Genomic DNA, 20519 nt, shown 5'->3' on the forward strand with positions numbered 1-20519 from the left:
TCCTCTGGTTTTTGCTTGAACAACGAACCAACTCCGCCCCCGCGCGCAAATACACCCTGCTCTTCGGGCAACGGAGAGACAACACGCCGTGAATTTTTCGAGCCACTTTCGACCAGGTTCGTCAGAATATACGTGTGACCGGCTGTTTGTCCAGGGATCAAGATATTTGCACGTCGGTCCCGTCGCTGTCTTCTTTCGCTGGTGTGTCGTGACCCGGACAAACACCCTTTGCCCTTTTTCCGTTTCCGCGAGGAAATTCGAGGAGCTTCGATACTGTTAGAATTTACAACTTTTCGCAGTTAGTTCTTTATCGGTAATCATTGCACAAAATCAGATGAATAAACTGCTATTAGACATATACACATACAGACATACACTAGATGAATAGACATTATACACATTCTTGTTGATTGAACAAAATCAGACGAATAAACATGTTCTTAGATATACACACATACGGACATATGCACTGGATGAATAGACATTATACATATTCTTGTTGATTGAACAAAATCAGATGAATAAACATACTATTAAACGTACACATATACAGACACATACACTAGATGAATAGACATTATACACATTCTTGTTGATTGGACAAAATCAGACGAATAAACATACTATTAGACATACACATATACAGACATATACACTAGATGATTAAATATTATACACATTCTTGTTGATTGGACAAAATCAGATGAATAAACATACTATTAGACATACACATATGCAGACATATACACCAGATGAATAGACATTATACACATTCTTGTTGATTGCAAAAAATCAGACGAATAAACATGTTATTAGAGATACACACATACGGACATACACACTAGATGATTAAACATTATACACATTCTTGTTGATTGGACAAAATCAGACAAATAAACATGTTATTAGAGATACACACATACAGACACATACACTAGATGATTAAACATTATACACATTCTTGTTGTTTGGTTAGGTTCAATATACGATTCTCCAACGATGACGATCTGCCCTGCCGAATAATACGAAACACGTTTGGCGAAAGATTCCGTAAATGAAGTTTGATTATCAACGCTTATCGAAATCAATTATCGAGAAGGGTCACATTGATTTCGAAGCAAATGCATCTCGGATGCGGCTCGTGCAATACGTGAAATATCAGACAGGATCTAGCGTCACGCCGAGCGGTAAATCAAGCGGAGGTTACCGGGCGACCGCGACCGGCGATACAGAAATACAAAGAGCTCGCATTCTGATTCAGACCGCCCGTAATCGTCGAGAACAAAACTTACGGCAGATGGAGAAACGTATGTACGTACGGCTGACTCGTACTGGTCGATTCAAAAGAGAATTCAGATCGTCTATAGGAACTTTTGAATGGATTTGCCTAATTACTCTAATTGGATAATCTAGGGATACTCCGTGGATCGTCGTTATCTTTGATCGGTATATAGCGGTAGTTGTCTTGGGAATCTTCTTTTGACCGGGCCTGTAAACACGCACGAATTTCACGTTGGAACGAGTCAGGACGACTGTCTCCAGTTTGCGAATATCTGGCGGCTATCTGTTGGCTATCGGAGGGTCATCGGCTAGGTTCTGTATATAGGTATACATCAACGTGTATATCGGAGCAGAGGAAAAAGAGGAGCACACTCGAGAGAGACGGAGAGAGAAAGGGAAAGGAAAAGTCGCGGCGGATAGGAGACGAGAAAGGAACAACGTCGAGGAACAACGGTGTAACTGAGGGCAAAGGATGGAGGTTAGAAGAAGGTGGGAGAGTTAGGAGACGAAGAGGAGGACGAAATAAGGATAGAAAGAGAGGATGACAGAGGATGAGGCCAGGCTTGGGCTACAAGCTGTCGGGCGACGATAGCATCGCCTATCGACCCCTAGGATCGCCCGAAGAGGTTTTCCATGTTCTTCTTCGTTATACGATCTTGTACGAGGAGCACTGGTACGAGGGTGTGCAGGTAACAAACACCCCCAATTATGTCAGCCTGAATTAGTAGTGGTCCAACTATTTCGAACCTAACGAGTTGCCTCTGTCCGTGCGGTATCCTCGGCCTTCGTTTCTTCGGCTTCTACTCGCCTCGCCTCCACCCTCGTCAAACGATTTTTCATTTGTCTTCGCTCACCACGGTAGCCGTATTCGAGAAAGAAATTTTTACCCACGACAACGAACCTCGCTTTACGAGCTGTCACAGGACAGGCCGCGATTACGCGGGACACGAGCGTTGCTTGTTTCGCTTAAGTGGTTGCTGCAACGAGTAACGAGCCGTCTTTCGAGCACTCCCAGTTAATATGCTTAGGATTTTTGGCCCGGGATATTCCGCTCAATTTGTGCGATTCTCTTCGACGTTATAGCAAATTGGTCATTATGAAAATTGCATGAATTATCGTATCGGTAGATGTATTGTTAAGAATGTACAGTAGTATGATGTTATGTACTGTACTATGATTATGTTCTCTGGAATGTTAGGTAATGATGGAACATTGGGTGAGCATTTCATAAAGTAACGACTGATGGAAGTTAAAAATACAGATCAATGTGACTAATATAAATAATATAATAGTAAAAAACGAATGCAAGGAAAGATTAAGTATACGATGACCAAGGAAGCAGAAACTGTGACCACGTTTAGTCAAGAATGAATTTATGTCCACCACAGCGTGTATAATCGAATCGACCATCCAACAAATCCATAATACAAAAAACAGCATTTTTGTTACACGAACAGTTTACCTCGTGTACAAAGTAGATTTTTCCTAATATTCGCACGAGTCACCCGATCCGGCTCGCGATTAAACCGGTTAATCAAGATTAAATATTAATCCGGTACATCAGATTAATCGGATAGAAAGTGACAGTATCGTAAAAGTTAGATCGGTCGATGGACCGTGTTGTAAAGTGTTAATCATAAGCATCGACGAAAACTTGTTTGGCGAGTGGTTCTCTGGAAGAAGACGAGATGTAGACATAGCACCCGTAAAGAAACGGGGACGACAGCTCTTTAGGCACGGTTCACCGTGGAACATGACTTTTCCCTTTCAGACAGACGAGATACCATTTTACCCCGTACTGCGAGCGACGCCGGTATAAAACCAGAAAAGTCAGCCCGCCAATTTGTTGGCCGCCGGCGGTGGACACTTTTTGAAGCCGACGGTGGCCCCTCTTCGCTGCATATTTTTACTTTGCCCGTAGCAAGCAAATGACAAGCGTGTCCCCGTATTCTCGTGTGTCGAAGGAACGACTAAAAGGTTTTGCCTGCGGGAGGTGATCCCGTAGCAAGGTAGGCGGTTGGTTCTGCTTTCATTGTGCAATCGGGACAACGCTCCGTTGTATCAGCCTCTGTTACTTCTTTCTCTCTCTCTCTCCCTCGGTTGTTTCCTCTGCTTCTTTTTATACCTTGCCACTGAGTCTCTTTCCGTTTTACATGCGTCCATGCTCGTCCGTTATCTGCTAGCATTGTTGTACTCCGGGCTTCTGGCAGTTTTCTTTGCTGAAAAGTTTGGAAAACATCGGCACACACGAAACTCCGTGTACGCCACTCGCTGTTCGTACGGACAGTTCTTAGAACTGCAAGCCCGTCACTAAAATTCCTATTGTTACTTTTGGCTGCTGTACAACGAGATTCGTACTTTTGACATTTCTCATATTTGCGGGTGGATCATTTTGATTGCTGGAAAATCTTAGGGGAGTGATGATTGTTCCAGGCGGAGGATTTGAGAATATTGTAATTTCGGGATTTAGGATTTTGGGGTGGATAGATTTGGAATATACCGATTTAGGGTTATATGGATTTCGGGACGTGGAAATTTCGGCTTGTAGGGATATCGGGGCATAGGAATTTCGGGACATAGAGATATCGGGGCGCAGGGATATGGGGGCGTAGAGATTTCAAACCCTAGGAATTTCGGGACGTAGAGAAATTGAGATGTAGGGATTTCGGGGCGCAGGGATATGGGGGCGTAGAGATTTCAAACCCTAGGAATTTTGGGACGTACAGATATCGGGGCGCAGGGATATGGGGGCGTAGAGATTTCAAACCCTAGGAATTTCGGGGCGTAGAGAAATCTGGATGTAGGGATTTCGGGGCGCAGGAATATGGGAGCGTAGTGATTTCAAACCCTAGGAATTTTGGGACGTAGAGATATCGGGGCGCAGGGATATGGGAGCGTAGAGTTTTGAAACCCTAGGAATTTTCAGACGTAGAGATATCGGGGCGTAGAGAAATCGAGATGTAGGGATTTTGGGACGCAGGGATGTTGGGGCGTAGAGGTTTCAAAACCTATGAATTTTGGGACGTAGAGATATCGGGGCGTAGATATATCGGTATGTAGGGATATCGGGACGTTGCCACATCGAAACGTAGGGATATCGGAGCGTAGGAATTTTGGGACGTAGAGATATCTGAATGTAGGTACATCAGAACATAGAGACATCGGGTCGTAGCAACATCAAGACGTAAGGACATTGAGACATAGGTATATCAGAGCATAGGGATATCGGGTCGTAGAGATATCTGTACGTAGGGATATCGGAATTTAGGAGGATCAGATCATTGTTAACACGTTGAGTGCCACGTCAGTCATCGGTGACTGACAGTGTAAAATATGACATAAAACTAAAAAATTTACATTGTTTTAAGTTGTTACCTAATATTTATTTAAAGTCCACTTAATTTTTATTTAATACGGGATTCTATTATTAATGGATTTTATTACAACATGGTAAACATAAAATGCATTGCTGTACCATGATACCAGCGCGCTTCTAGACAGCGTGCGTGGCCTGACTGGGATTTCCTTAAAAAAGCACGTGGCACTCAACGTGTTAAGCTTTTGTAACATAAAAAGACCTTGATGTATCGACTTCAACACCCAGAAATTTGATGACACATGAATAGAATATTTGATGACATACGAAAGTCTTTTAATAGAGACGTGAAAGTACAGAAACGTGACCATATACGAAGGTAGCAAACAGCGACTATACAAAACGGTCGTCCCTGTCGAAAACAGGATCCTTGAACGGTGCTGCCATCAGGGTGACCGACGGTCACCCGTGTAACGACCGCCAGGTCCGCCTACGCATACCTGTTCATCGCATCGAGGTGCATCGCTCGCAGAAGACAATGCAAAGCGGATACACGCGTGCACGAGAACGATGGAAGTGTGCGCAGAAGGTGCTGCTCGCGAATCGGAGAAGGAGGGGGCAATCTTAAGTGCGCTGCTTTACAAGATAAGGAATTAAGTACGAATACCCCTGGGTGACCGGCAACCAACGTGGCGGATAAGATAAGGCTGTCGCGTATGTAGCACCATCGCGGAATCGGTTCGACCGGTATTGAAGCGAAATCGCACCGTGGAAACACGGGTTTACGATCGGTCTTTTATACACAGCGTTAAAGAGGAAAAAACAGCGTTAAGCTTATTCGTTGACCAATCGATTTTATCGGGTTTCGCGGCCTAAGTTCCAGTATGTGTTCGCAATTAATCTCTGAATTTTGGCAAGTTTTTTTTTAGAAATTTATTCTTGAATTTTTCGTTTAATAATTTTGGTAGATTCTGTGATCAGCGAAGTTTGTTATTAAAGGAAAATAATCGGTATATATCCAAGCCGGTAATTGGTGGATTTATTATACATGACATTATACATTTAAGAAGAGAGCATCAAAAGGATCGAAAGATTCCATTAATTTATTAGCGAAAGCTTCAGTTGTTCTATTCCACACTTCCGACAAATATAGACTTAGCTTCTTCCGTGTTAAATTTTTATGACCGTGTATATTTCATTTTTAGTTCCTCCCCGATCGATCTGTAATTTTCTCGGAATTTCGCATTACACTCGCCCTATTATTATCCCACAAATTTATCTTTGAAATAGAATTTCCTACAGAAAAGAAATTCCAAATCGTATAGGAGTTGTATAACATCGCAAATCGGAGCAAACGCGACCGGCGCTCGTTGAGCCGATCACCGCGAGATTAAATCGCCAACAAGAACGTAGTCGTTGAAACGCATAATGGTCGCAGAGAGCGGGAAGCAGCTGTAAACAAATCGTAAAAAGAGCGAAAAGCTGCCCTTCGGTTCGTTGTTCAGGTAATAGGGACCCTTATAAAATCGCTTCTTTTCGGTGACTGTACCCCATAGCTACAACCGTAAAAGTCGTATCGTTTTGCGAACAGTTTTGTTTTAGAACGACATTAATTATTTAATCGTGAAATCTTCGACTTTTTGGCAAAGTTTCAGGTCAGATTTATAATACATGTACACCGATTAATTTAGAGGGAGTGAAATTATGTTTTTAGTAGTCAGAGACACCTAATTTATTGACTGACGTAATTTTGGTAATGTACTCCACGTAAAATTTAACCCTTTACACTCGAAGGTAATATGACTGTTTGCAAACAGCAACTTTAAAACTTAGTTAAAAAATTAAATTCATTTTTTTCGAGGTTATTATTTCTCTACTAATAATTTCTACTATTGTTTGTTTCATTATGTTTATACATCACACGTGTCGTATTATAGAATTAGTTAAAAAATACTTATTTCAAATTATTGTATTATTAGGGGCGCCGAAAAGTAATCAAAATTTTGCTGGCAAGAAACATTTATTTATTAAAGAAATCTTAAATGCTAATCAACAAAATAACTTCCATCATTTTCTAACGCTTTTTGTCAGCGTAGAGGCAATTGCTTGATTCCTTTTTTAAAAAAAGTCCTTTTCATAGAAAAACTTTAAAGTCATCGAAGAAATTTTGAACACTTTTCGGTACCCCTAATAAAATGGTGACTGAAAGTCACCTCTCGAGCGCAAAGGGTTAATTTGATGTTCAGAAAAATTAATGCGTCTTGCAAAATTAATTGTGCTATGTAAAATTAATTGTGCGTTCATTTCTGACGGTGCTTAATTTTCTCGAATTTGAGCAATTATGTGCAGTTGTTTTTTTGACGGGAATAAAAAACGATGCACGCGTGACCAAGGTATCTTATCCGCGGCTCTCTCTAAGCCAGTATCAATAGAGCTCCTCTTTCGTGGTATAATGAAAGTTAAATATCGCCTCGTTCGTCGATCGTGTGAGCCGAGAGTGCTCGAATCAATGTTTCATGGATGTTCGTGCCGCGAAGCGTCCTCCTAGGATTAATTAAGCATCGCTTCTGCAAGGAAGCACTCGCGCTGGTAAACACCTGTCGTATGTTTTAAGCACGAATCGTAAATAACCGATTCTTTTGTTTCAATATTTATACGATCTCTGGGATCGATCGGGCAAATTGCGTTTCGACGGTTATTCCATCATAACGGTAATATGAAAATGACGTTTTATAACTTCAGAGTTGTCGATACTGTTTTCTGAAAAAATATAATTGAAACGTATTTGACAGACATCAAACGTTGACAAGTCGATTACCATCGACGATTTTAAACTGGTAATTGTATCAATTAGTAAAAGCGATGAAATAAAAAGTCGTACTTCCGACGTATTACATTGATAACATGAAAAGTTAAATTAAAAATTGAACTGTGACATCGCTGTCATAATATCAGTGTCGGCTTTAATATTAGGATTCGTGTTCGCATGGTAAAATGATTAGTTTATGAAATAATAATTATTACGTGATGCCACGAATAAGTCAGGAACACTATTTGCTCTCAAGAACCGCTAACAAAAATCTGACAGATGGAAAGATGGTAGTAATAACCACCGCGATCATCCTTACAAACACCATTGTCCACTCGAAACACGCTATGTATCCACAAAGTCCGACCAACCACCAGGACGAAACAGATGTTCTCCCGGCATATTCGTCTTTTCACGCTGTCCCCGTATAATTGATATCCGTTTCCAATGCAGCGATTAATCATTCGCCAAGTGTCGGTACCACCGCGGGCGATCGAATGCAGGACGCCCATAAACAGCCGCAACGTTGACAAACATCGTATCAAAATATTTGTACAGATTTGGATGTATCGTGCGTGGAATCGCGTGAACCGGAAACTCGGCTTCTAAATCCGTGCCGCGCGTCGAAAGAAAGGTAGACGAGGAGGGTCGAAAGGAGCCCTTTGAAGCTCGATTATCTCGTAAAATACGCGCGACAGTCGTTAGTTATTGCCGGAAGCGATGGATGGCCGCGGAGAGTACCTTCTTTTTCTCGCGTACAGCGTGCTCGTGTGCGTGCAGAGGAAAAGCCGATGCGTGGGTAAACACGCGTTAGTTACGTGACCGGTCTTTATCGTTCGAGTCCTTTAAGAAGCGACGCGGCTGATTCGAAATAAATCGAGGAGCCTTTCCGGTTGTTCGTTAAGCCTATTACGGGTCTCCTTGGTTGCTTTGGCCGGTAGAAACGAGAAGGGGACCATTCACTGACACCGGCGCGAGTCGCGAGCATCCATAATCCTCGTGCTTGTGTATTTACAAGCTACGAAAAGCCTGCTGTATAATACTGACCACGATGTGTGCGCCTGGGCCACCGGCACCGAACATTCGTTTTTTCTTCTTACCTCCTCGTTCTTTTTATCCCTCGTCCTTTATGACGACCTATTGGGTCATCCCTTAGGAATTTTAGGTGTTCGAGAATTTATTATATCCTGCTCGATCGGTCACTAAGCTCGCGTATCTAGATATCTAGAACTAAAATGCAGGTTATCATCGAATCTTATACAAAGTCGTAAATTCGCTATCGTTCCCGTTAACGTCACCGAGCGTATCCACTCTCGTCTCTCGTTTCACGATCCCACGAAGGATGATACAAAGGATCGGCGTTCGATCATCCCGCAGACAAGCGGATTCCAAATATTGACGCGTAGGGCCCACCGCAATCCGGCCGAAACTTCCTCGAAAGAGAGACGAGGGCTGAATGGCGGCGTGTGAATGTGAAACACGAGCGCAGTCACCTCTCCGGTTCGAATACAGAGAGAAAAGAAAGGCCAGGAACGTCGCGACAACCGCCGACCAGAGTGGGGGAGTCATTCGAAATGTGTTTTCACGAGTGACCGTGTAATGACGAATAATGGGGCCCTCCTGGACCGTTCGTTCCAGGATTCAACGCAGCATGATGTACGAGAAAAGCGATCCAGAATGACTGATGACCACGGCAAGGCCATCTTCTCCGTCGAGAGAAAGGGAGAATCGGTTGAAGGAACAGGTAGCGGAGTTTGGTCAACCTGCGGGAGCCACCTTTGGATTCTGAATGAAGGAGTCCCTCTGTTCCTAGAACCTGGACCTGCTTCGGTCTTCGCGCGATCAACCCTCTTCTTCTCCTCCTTCCTTCCATAAATATAATGTAATCTCTTGTCCTCCTTGAACATCTCTTCTATTGCTTGTTTTTATTATATTCCTCAAATTGATACACACCCTGATGTTATATTCAGTTATACATTCTTTTCAATTTAACTACATGCGTACATACCTAAACTACATGTTAAATTACATGGATAGTAAATTACTACATGTTAAACTAAATAGTTATGTCATTTTCTGTTCTTAACAATCTACAGTTTTCCATTAACACTCTAATTGGCAAAGTGAAAATTGCACGTGGCAAAACGTGTGGCAAGAGGGTTCGAGATAATTTAATTTCCGAATGTATTATACGTACCGACATTATTACCGATTGTCCAGAGTACCTTGGAACGTAATTGAAACGCGACAAGGTCCGGTCGAGATAAGTTTCGTGATGGTAGGAAGCCAATGCCCAGTCTAATCACAAGTTACCACGGAGGGCACGCGTTCGGCTGATGGGTTCATTAGGCGTCGGGACGCCGGTCGCATCCAGATCTCACTTTTCTGCGCGGTAATGGTTCTCGTTCGTCGTTGGCCTCGCGGGATTGCTTCAACTTGTACGCGACCGGATTGCTTATCGTGGTCTCCTCCGTCGAACAAGGGCTGGAAACGCTCGAAATATTCCCGGAAGATGATCGAGACTGATTGACTCGGTTAGAAACAACGGAGAAAATGAGTCCTTGAGATTCTCGTTTAATTATACAGAGTCGTTCATATAATCTGAACAACCCTTTGCCAATGATTCGAAAAAATGTAAAATGGTGAACGACCTGAACTGCATAATTTATGTAATGGTTGACGTTTAAATGTTTACTTTCGACGAATTAAATGATTACCAGGTTTCAAAAATTCGTTGAATCGAAGCTATCAATGGATTTCCACTCGATGTAAAAATATATCGATGTCGATGAAACGATCAACCAATCGCCCGTTGCCAGTCAGCGTCGAAAGCGGCGTAATTAACGAATAGGCAACGGACGCGCGGAGGGTGAACGAATAACAGGTTACTTTCTGAAGGTAAATTCAGCCGATAATGGCTTATCTTCGTTCAACCGCTTCCCCACAATGGCAGACAACGTTTCTAACGTGACCGCCGGTCTGGCAGAAAAGATTGGCAAGCCAATAATTGCACTATTTTCCCCTCTAATTTATTTCATTACGAAGCTAGAACAGCTTCGACGCCCGCCATTCGACTTTGTCCCGTAATTGGGAAAACCATTAAGGGTTCGCTCTCTGTTTCTCTCTCTCTGGTGCTTTCTCGTCGCCCTTTAAACTCCTTAATGAATTGAGCCTAACTGCGATTATACCATCTCGCTGGTAACGCCTCTCTCCTTTGAAGGGACGCGGACCCTCCGAGATTCGACATTTAATTTTCTCGCGCCTCGTCGTAGGCTTCTTTTTCACGGCTGTAAAGTACTCTCGGTGCCCCGTCGAGAATTTAGCAATATACCGTTCGCCACCAGAAAAATATCTCGCGATGTGCCGGCTTTTTCGTTCTATTCTGGTCTTGAATAATATTTCGATACTACCTGATTATCTCACAATTTCTAAGTGCAATGAGGTCTTTAAATCTGTCAGGAAGTTAATTGCAGTTCTTAGAGCGAGTGACATACGACGTATTAATTTTAAATTCGCAATCTCACTCGCTGTCGCAGTTACCGGAGCTTTCATTTACCTATACTACTTTCGGAAATTATTAAAGCGTTATAACCCTATTTTTACTTGCAATAACAATTATATGCAAATTCTGAATTACAAATATGCGCTCTATAAAATTTCTAAGAAGTCAAGTCCTTTAGGACACTTGTCAGAAATCCAAACCATTCACCCTATCACCCTTATATTTTACATACGTGTAATAGATGTGTTCTGTAATACAATGATTCAATTTTAATGTTACCGAATTTCACCAAATTGCTACAGGATTATAAAAGAGGTTACTAATAAATATTTTCCGAGAAGCTTCCACCCCCTAGTCTTTCGGCGCGAGCGTTTATGCGACAGAGGAAGAAGAATCGTCGGAATAAAAACAGCAGGAACCGAACGAAATAAAATGAAAAAACACATAGAGAACGGAAAGAAAAATGAAAAAATAGAGGAGCGGGGAGTAAAGAGAAAAACGGCAGAAAACAAAGGTGTATGTACGGTCGACCGTGCCGAAAATCGGCCGGACGATCGGCGGGGTCTGGTAGCCGTCGGAGCGGCAAGCGACGCCCTCCCCGTCGGAATAAATAATTCGCTCGTATGCACGGCCCAGAATAGACAGAGAGAGAAAGAACAGATTGAAGCTCCTCTCGTATATACATACAGTACCGAACAAAAATTTTCAATCGCTCGCTGATTTTTATCGTAACCTTATCAATTTCGTACCGATCCATCATTATTAACTCTACTCGAGTCATCGTAGTTAGTTAATCGAAAATGAAAAATCGTATTTATGAGTGAGGGAAGTTCTTTACGAAGTTCGTAATTTTGTATGACGTTATGAGATCTGCATGTATGTACCAATGTTTGTGTTCATTGAGTGGTTGAAAGAATTGAAGGAAAGTCAGAAGGAAAGTTAGAATATTGTATTAACTGTGCAGTGGCAATTCGCAAGTGAAAAGCTTAAGATTGATAACCGCAATGAAAGCGATCATGCGAGGCACTAGACGTAGCCTTAGACGTCACTACAGTCGTGCAGCACCTGATGATTTCAGTTTCTAAGTCGCTCTATTTGTCCTCAATGTGTTAATTTAGAAATTGGTCGTATACTAAATGCAGTATAAATTGTCCTGCACCATATACCTTCCCCCTGTGTCATTTTCAGTTTCGTATAATTGAAAAGACGTTGAACTCGAAAGAGATCGCGGAGGTTAGGAAACTTTTGGCCGGTAGTGTATATGTACACATAGACACGTATAATACGTAGGTGAACGAACGTTGGGAGCCGTATAGCGATTTCATTGCCGGCACAGAGTGGCGTTTGACCGACGTGTGATATGCAGCGACGAGCCGTGATGGAGGCGAGGTGGTTCGAGGCGAGCAGGTGGTGCGAGGGGTGGCGTGTGACGCCACCCAACGTTACACCCTAACCCCGTTGGCCCACGATACGTCCTCCCTTTTTCGTTCTCCGCTTGGTCCCGGTTGCACCGAACCATCCGATTCCCTCATACCATTCGTGAGCGCTCTCTCGGCGTTGCAGCAGCCCTTTCAAACGACCGATGCAATATTCAGCGGCTCTTGGCAGTCGTTGGGTAGGGGTGGGTGGTCAGTTCTCGTTCTCTGCCTCCCCTCCACCGACAGCCACCCTGTTCCCGAAAAAAACCGCCTCACGTGGCTAGAGCCTCCGACCGTCAAATTGGCGCCGCTGTCCATCAACCGGTGCGCGAGCGATCGCCTCTCTTTCCACTCTTTTCGCTCTTCCTTCCGTCTCCGTTCTCTCACGCTTGTCCCTCTTCTTTTTGCACCCTTTTCCGCGGCGGCCATTCGACCATCGCGCACTGCCAGCTACGACTAGCTGCTAACTCGTTGCCAGACGAGAGAGAGAGCTTCTGCCTCTTCCTTCTTTATCGTTGCTTCTTTTTTTCTGGATATTTCGATGCAGCTGCTCTGCGAGTCGTAGAAATCACGACTGTGCTCGGCGCTTTCGTTACCGACTCCGGTTAATGATGTAACGATGTAAAATTTTGAAACGAGGTTGACGATGATCGAGCACACTTTGCCAAGTCACGATGAAAAGTTATCAGTGTTGAATCGTGAAATTTTGTAACGTTCCCGATACCTGTGTTTGTAAAGGTATCGATACGGTAGCGATTATCGAAAGTCAGCGATATTTCGAATGTAGGGTTTCACGAAAAGAGTGTTCGGATAGACAGTTCGGCGCGGAAGAAGCGACCGCTAACGAAGAGGGATGTCGGGGTGTCAACGACACGGTACCGACGAAATTTTCGAAACAATATTCCCCGCTGGTCGGAGATGATTACACGTAGTAGAACAATGTCGCGGTTGGCCAGCTGCCAGCCGTTCTGTCTGCTCGGAATTCTCCGGAGCTCGAGCAAAGTCAATTTTGTAACAACGCCGAGGCGTCGACGACAAGGAAAGTGACGAGTCCCGCCCTTGCGAGCCGATCGAGCAAGCATCCCGTTCCTCCCGACGACACCGGGAAACGACGAAATAAGAAGAGATCGCGGACAAGCGAAAGAAAGAGGAAGAACGTGGCCGTTTTCACCGACAAAGCCGAGTAAGACCAGGCGCGTGTATATTACCGGCACTAGGAGCGTGGCGACGAAAGAGGAAACCGTGAAGGAAGAAAAAGAAGAAGGAGAAGAAGAAGAAGGGTGGCAGAGGGAGGCATAAAAGACTCGACACTCCGTTATAATAAAGTCCACCCTTGGAAGCCTTCCGCGCTCCAACCCTCCTTCGCTTCTCTCTTGGCAGCAGCAGCATTACGCCATTCAACTTACTTTGTTCCTCAACTTTATTAATTTTTCCCTCGGTCTTGGGGGACCGGGAGCCGCCCCTCTGCCCGTCCCTCGTCCACCGCTCGCCGGTTATATCGAGAACCTTAGCCCGGTGTGTCGGCGCTGAAAGAGGGAGAGAAGAAAAGCCGACGAGAAAGGAGGACGGAAAGGGGAGAGAAAGGGGTGAAAAGAGACTGGAGGGGCTTTCTTGTGACGGGAAATTTAAAAATCTGTCTACGCGTTGTCGAACCACCCGAGGAAACTTTATTATTAGCGCCACCCTTCCCAACCTTCCTCTTCCTCCTTCCTCTTTCGCCGAGGGATGGCGACTACGCCGACGACGAGGCTGGCGGTTCGACGAACTACACCACGAACGAAGATATTGCCTTTATAAACTCATTTGCAGCCACGACCCGACGTCGACCGAGGAAGTTTTGACCCCGTCAACGCTTCGTGACCCCGTTACTTCCGGACAAGATTTGCACCGCCCGTTGACAAGGTTCTGGTGATTGATGCGTCCCACGGACTAAAGACTCGCTGATGCCGAATAATTAGGGGGTGGCTCTTTGCCGCCGGAGGTGTTGGCTTTTTTCACGCTGCTACTTTGCTGCTTTAACGCTTCCTTCCTCTCTCGCGATCTTGCTAGATTTTGTCACCTCGAATTGCGTGAAAGCACCGAGGATCACATTGCGGATCGACTATACCGTTTCTTCAAAATTGAAGACATACACGAATCAAAGACATTTATCGATATGTTTCGATTTAATATTGGTACCAATTGCAATTGCACCTGATGGAATCCGAGACTTTGAAGAGACGTTATGCCTTTGAAGACACTGGGACCCCAGAAGAATTCTAGGGAAACCATGATGGATCTCCAGAAGAACTGTAGCAAGAGAGATGTTAGAACTGACCCTAGACGAAACCTAAGAAGAAGAATCATATCAGATCCACGGGAAGAATTTCAAGCTAAGAACCAAGTGGATCTCTGACCGTGCGATTTTTCTCTACCAGGAACCGTCGTCACAGCGAAAGGATTGAATGTTCGGGTGCAAATCCGATTGTGCACAGAAAAATACGCGTCAAGAAAGAATGTTTTCTTCCAGTGTTCTGTTGGCAGGTTGTCAAAGATTGTTCTCATCGCGAGAACATGGGCGAAAAATCGAAATCGTGGACGTTTTGAGAGAGTGTCGATGAACGAAATGCCGAGGCACGAAAGAGCTTCGGACAGGAAAGAAGGGATCGAATTGTGAGGACGTTCGTGAACCGATTAGCGGTGGCCGCACTTCCACGCGGGTTTTCTGCAACATAAATATTTACGACTCATTCACGAAGCTAATATAAATGCGATTTGGCCGCTTGCTCTTTTTGCTGAACGCTCTAATCCGATTAGGCCCGGGTCCGCTACAATGCATCGCGGCTGCTCGCTTATTGTGCTCGAGCCCACCTTACCCCCTCTGTAAAGAAAAGCCTCTACCCTCGAAGCTCGTACACACGCGGCGAGTCCCCCTTTCGCCTCTTCGCGCCATTTTTGACCGGTGACGCGGATTTAGTCGCTTTACCACTGTTCCGTGCACACAGGAACATAAGTTCGACGCGTTGTTCCTACGAGTCCTTCTTTCGTGTGCCGCGATCGAACTCGTCGGGCGTAGATCGCGTTTTAGGGGTGTCCCATTGTCAACCCCCCACACGCTACAGGCTTAAACGTCTCGCCCTGCTGCGTGCTTTTTAACAGCCCACGCTGTAGAGGATACGTGTCGTGTTCCTTTCTTTCTTTTTTGTAGCCTTATGCCTGGCGATGATTGATTCGCGCTGAGGTTCTTTTGAATACCCTCGTCGAGTTTCGTTGGCGACACGGGGACGACACGGTCGAGAAGGAGGTCAGTCGCTTCGGGTAGACCGGTTAAGCTCTTTGACACTCTGTTGTATAATCTCGTTAATCGGGAAATATAGGATTCTATAATCGCGCTCGAGAACGAGATTTCACCGGAACCGGCCCATGTCTGAGCGTTTTCATCGACGTCAAAGAAAAACGGTGGCTGTCCAAGCCAATAGCGTACAAGCCAGCAGTTTTGCAACTCTTCTCGACTCTCGAGCTAGCTCGATCCTATAAATCGTGCGTTCAGCAAGTAGTAACGCCCAGCTCGTTTCGGTCTGGTCACAATCGGAACAATGACGCGCGGAGAGTGTACCCTACCGGCAAGGCAGAAATATGGCGGTCCTCCTGCTCGATTCAGCTTCGGTTTAGCTCGAGAGATAGGAAGAGGGCGAAGAGGAAAGCGTGGATAGAACGAGAGTGCCGTGTAAGTGGCGGAGAGAGAGGGAGAGAGAGAGAGAGTGGAAAACGAAAGAGACACAGGGACGCAGAGGAGGAAGTCGCGGGCTCCACCTTCTTAATTCAGGGAGAGGCGATAAAAATGACAGAGCCACTGCTCGCCCGCGCTGACTTATATCCATTTACTACACAACGGGCGGCTGACAAAAAATAAGAATGGAATAAATAATAGCTTGCTCCTCATTCAAAGGATAACAAATGCGTCTCTGAAAAGGCTCTGGCTGACAATGGGGTGGAGAGTCGCTTACAACACGGCTGCCCTGTATCCTCTACGACGCGACGCCTCGTCGTACCTCGTTTCCTCCTTCTAGTCGCTTTCGAGAACCAGCACCGCGCCGCTTCTAATGAGAACGCCCGTGTTTCGCGTGCTCTTCAAACCGCTACCGTCGTCCCGCCAACAGGAACAGCGGTGAACTACCCACTCGTTCTACGTGCCGCTTCGCGAAACCTAGACCACGATTGCTTCTTTCTTTTTCGCGTTAAAGGAACGAGCTGAACTCGCGATAAGTATTTGAATAGGCCTACTTCAACTCGTGCTTACATTTTGCTGGAAACTCGTGCAACTCGATAGGATCGGTAACCGAGTACCTCGTATAACCGTCTGTCATTTCCAGCGACTTCAGCTCGGGCAAATAAATGATCTGCCCACCTTTGAATCCGCGAGCGTAGAACATGTCGATCTGCCTAACACCCACAAATTATACACGAAAGTCAGAGAGGCATCTCCATAAAGTTCATAGAGATCCCGTAGACGGGAACGACAAGATTCTCCAATTTCGTGTGAAATTTTCATGGGATCAGGTCTCGGACAGACGTCTTCCCGGCAAAAAAGTTGACCGGACGATGACCAAAGGGTTCTAGCAAACTCCTGGACCAACGACTTACAGCGATCTCCACTCCGTATTGTCAATAATAGATCGCTCCTCTCGTATCGCAGTCCACGTATAACGCGGCTACGTGTCGAAACGGTGTTCCAGATATGGTTGTTCGCCGCTAGCCTCCTTTTTCCTTCGGAGGATCACCCTTCGGTCTGGACCCGATGTCCAGACGGGACGGTCATGCTTCCAGAGCTTCGATATCGCGCGGTGGGCGGGGGGATCCTATAACATATTTGACGGTCGACGGAGGGTCCGTGAAATCGGATTGACCAGTGTCCATATTGGTTTTTCCTCTTCTCGACCCGTTACTCTCTTTCTGCCGGTTGACCCTCCGTAGATAAGGATTACCGTAGCCGGACAGACGTCTCTCTGATCGTCGGGAGAAATATGGTATCGATATAACGGTAGCAAAGGGTTCGGATCGATCACGAGTATGAAATTGTTTCTTGTTTTATCCTTATGATGGCTGATGGATTTGCTCGACTTTTTCTCAGGAATAATCCTCAATTTTCTCTTCTATTCTTCTTACATGCAGAGTGATAGGGTAATCAATTTTGATAGGGTATTTATTTCAGAAGGACAGTGTTCCGTATATTATGTACTAGTAAGGGAAACGTTATCGATAGGGTTTAATAAACCAAATTCGAATTCTGCAGAACATTTGGAGGATCTGTTAATAAGCCCGGAAGAAAAAGCACTCGAAACGATAGCCGGTTGAAGCACGTTGTTCGAAACAACCTCCGAAATCGTAGCTCTCGAGGTACATAAGCTGAAAAGCGATCGCGTCTTAACTGCCCGGCCCGATCGTCTGGTTGAAACGACGAAGAGATATTCTTCCATCGAGTGGAAGTACAGGTTCTGGGTCGAAAGAGCGAACGGGAGAAAAAGGGTTTACCAGAACGAGAGGGCGTTAGAGGAAGGGAAAGAGAAGTCGAACTCTCGAACGAGCTCGGGATTAGCCAGTGGTAATAACCGTCTCCGCGGTTTCGAAAGCTCGCCAACCAGCAGCCGCAAGCTCGTCTCTTTCGCGTTGAAGGGAGGACGAGGGAAAGTGGCGAAAGCGAGGGGTAGAAAGGAAAGAAGGAAGGGTAGGTTCACGGGGATGATTTTACGCGGCTAGGCACGTAACGTGGGCCTACACGGTAGTCGGTGGCCGTGTCGGTAGGCGGTCTGAGGCAATCCTGTTGATTAAAAGGTGGGGCATCGACCCAAATAAACTCACCATTAAACCAGATGAGTCTCCACGCTTCAACCCCGTTTCTACGTTTCCACAAAACGTGTTGGAAAGGGAGAAAGAGAGAGAGAGGGAGAGAATCAGCCACCCGCCACGACGCGACGGTGTACGTGAACAGCAAGGACCGAGTTGTGGCAAACCGTATTTGTACGTGTGTATATATGCCGGTGCACCACCCTGTTTCGAACCTACCCTCTTTTTCCCTACCACCGTGGTGCCAGCCAGCTACGGGAGCAAAGGAGAACCGAAGAGGGGTGGTACCAGCCCCTGGAGAGGGGAGAATAAATTGATTTCGTTGACTCAACCAGCCGTAACGCCCCCTCAGCATGATATCAACCCTAAGCCTCGGTTATCTTTATTTAAGCTTTACGAGAGTCTACGCCAGCGAATCAGGGGGTAAGGGGAGGAAGAACTTCTCCGAGAATTCTTCCCTCTTGCTCACCCTAGCCGTTCGTGGGTTATAAGCGGAGAATGTATACCGAGGAGAGGAAAAAATCGCTTGGATTCCTTTGCTCGTTTTACTCCTAGCGATGCTGTTACGCACTCTGCGAATGACTTCGTGGAAAGAACATTTTGATTCTCGAATTTCGAATTTATCAACATCGTACAAACATTGCGATCGAATTAGACCGTATATAATTTTATTCTTTCGATCGACTCGATCGTTTCGTCTTAATAGTAAAATGTTAGCGAAAGTAGCTGCCGTAACTGAATATTCATAGGCATCTTGTTCTGAATCAACACAACCGATAAATCTTTGCGTATAGCAACTGCGCAGCAAGTTTATGCAATAAAAGGTTTCAAAGGCTATACAAACTAGTTAGCGTAGAACGTAAGTACGTACATATCGTTTCCACTCGAAACGTTGATCCTTTCTAAAGCATCGTTAGGCCACGATGGTATCGGCGAAGTCAACGGATTCACCGTGCACGGTAACCTTACTCGTCAACGATCCTCGAACACGAAATTCGCAGCCTCGTCGTTTGCTAATGAGCCCCAATGGGTCGAACGCGAATATGCGAAACGTCGTGTACACACACCTGGCGGACGTAATGCGTGGGTACCGATGACACCTCGCGCGATGTAAGTATGCCGATGGGTTATCTGGGGCCTGGCGTACACGCCCGCTACGAGTGTATTCAGGTATTACATCTAGTAGACGAGTGTTCGCTGGCTTATACGATCTCTCGCCCTCGCGCCGGCAAATCCCGCCAACTAGCGTCCCTTTTGCCCTATCCTACTCTCTACGCTTGCCATCTCGCTCGCAGTTAGTCGACACGCTTCGAACACAGGTTTAATTAATCCTTGCCTAGTCACCGTTTACCGTAATCTCTTGCCATTCGCGTAACTAGGATTTTTGTTCGAGGAGTTGTGTTAAACTGCCACCAGTTATATTGCCGCGCGATCGTTTTACATGCGTCGCCATGCGTTACATGCGTGTTACTTCTATGAGTTAGATTGCATGGTATTTGCAACTGATAGGTCGCTACATGTTGTATCGCTGTACTTCCTATTACTGTAATTGTATTGTGGTCATGCGCGGTATCTCTACGCTCCGTAGTTCCACGCGTAGTATTTCCACGCTTCGTAGTTCCGCGCGTTGTACTTCCACGCCCTATAGCTCCACGCGTCGCATTTCCACGCCTCATAGCTCCACGCGTCGCATTTCCATGCTTCGTACTTCCACGCGCTGTATTTCCACGCATTGTATCTCCACACTCTGTAGTTCCACGCGCTGTATCTCTACGCACCGTAGTTGCACGCATTGTTCCTCCACACTCCATATTTCCACGCGCCGTACCTCCACGCATCGTAGTTCCACGCGCCGTAGTTCCACGCGCTGTATCTCTACGCACCGTAGTTGCACGCATTGTTCCTCCACGCTCCATAGTTCCACGCGCCATACTTCCACGCATCGTAGTTCCACGCGCCGTAGTTCCATGCGCTGTATCTCTACGCACCGTAGTTGCACGCATTGTTCCTCCACGCTCCATAGTTTCACGCGCCATACTTCCACGCATCGTAGTTCTACGCGCCGTAGTTCCACGCGTTGTATCTCTACGCACCGTAGTTGCACGCATTGTTCCTCCACGCTCCATAGTTCCACGCGCCGTACCTCCACGCATCGTAGTTCCACGCGCCTTAGTTCCACGCGCTGTATCTCCATGCACCGTAGTTGCACGCATTGTTCCTCCACGCTCCATAGTTCCACGCGCCGTACCTCCACGCATCGTAGTTCCACGCGCCGTAGTTCCACGCGTCGTATCTCCACGCATAATAGTTTTATGCGCCGTACTTTCATGCGTTGTACCTCCACGTGCCGTATTTCCAGGCACCGTATTT

General features: G+C 45.7%; 1 long non-coding RNA gene across 2 annotated transcripts in view; it reads left to right on the plus strand.

Annotated features, from left to right (window-relative positions):
* LOC105663212 (uncharacterized) overlaps nucleotides 1-20519 on the plus strand; it is a 241852-nt gene that overhangs the window by 31266 nt on the left and 190067 nt on the right. The window contains exon 6 of one of the 2 annotated variants that reach the window (XR_013037652.1): nucleotides 9045-9432. The exons of the other annotated variant lie outside the window; for it this stretch is intronic. This is a non-coding gene — a long non-coding RNA (uncharacterized LOC105663212). Of the gene's footprint in view, nucleotides 1-9044; nucleotides 9433-20519 lie in introns of those variants that run through there. 2 annotated transcript variants of the gene reach the window in all.

This window comes from Megachile rotundata, chromosome 3 (assembly GCF_050947335.1).
Source record: "Megachile rotundata isolate GNS110a chromosome 3, iyMegRotu1, whole genome shotgun sequence".
Taxonomy (NCBI): Eukaryota; Metazoa; Arthropoda; class Insecta; order Hymenoptera; family Megachilidae; genus Megachile; species Megachile rotundata.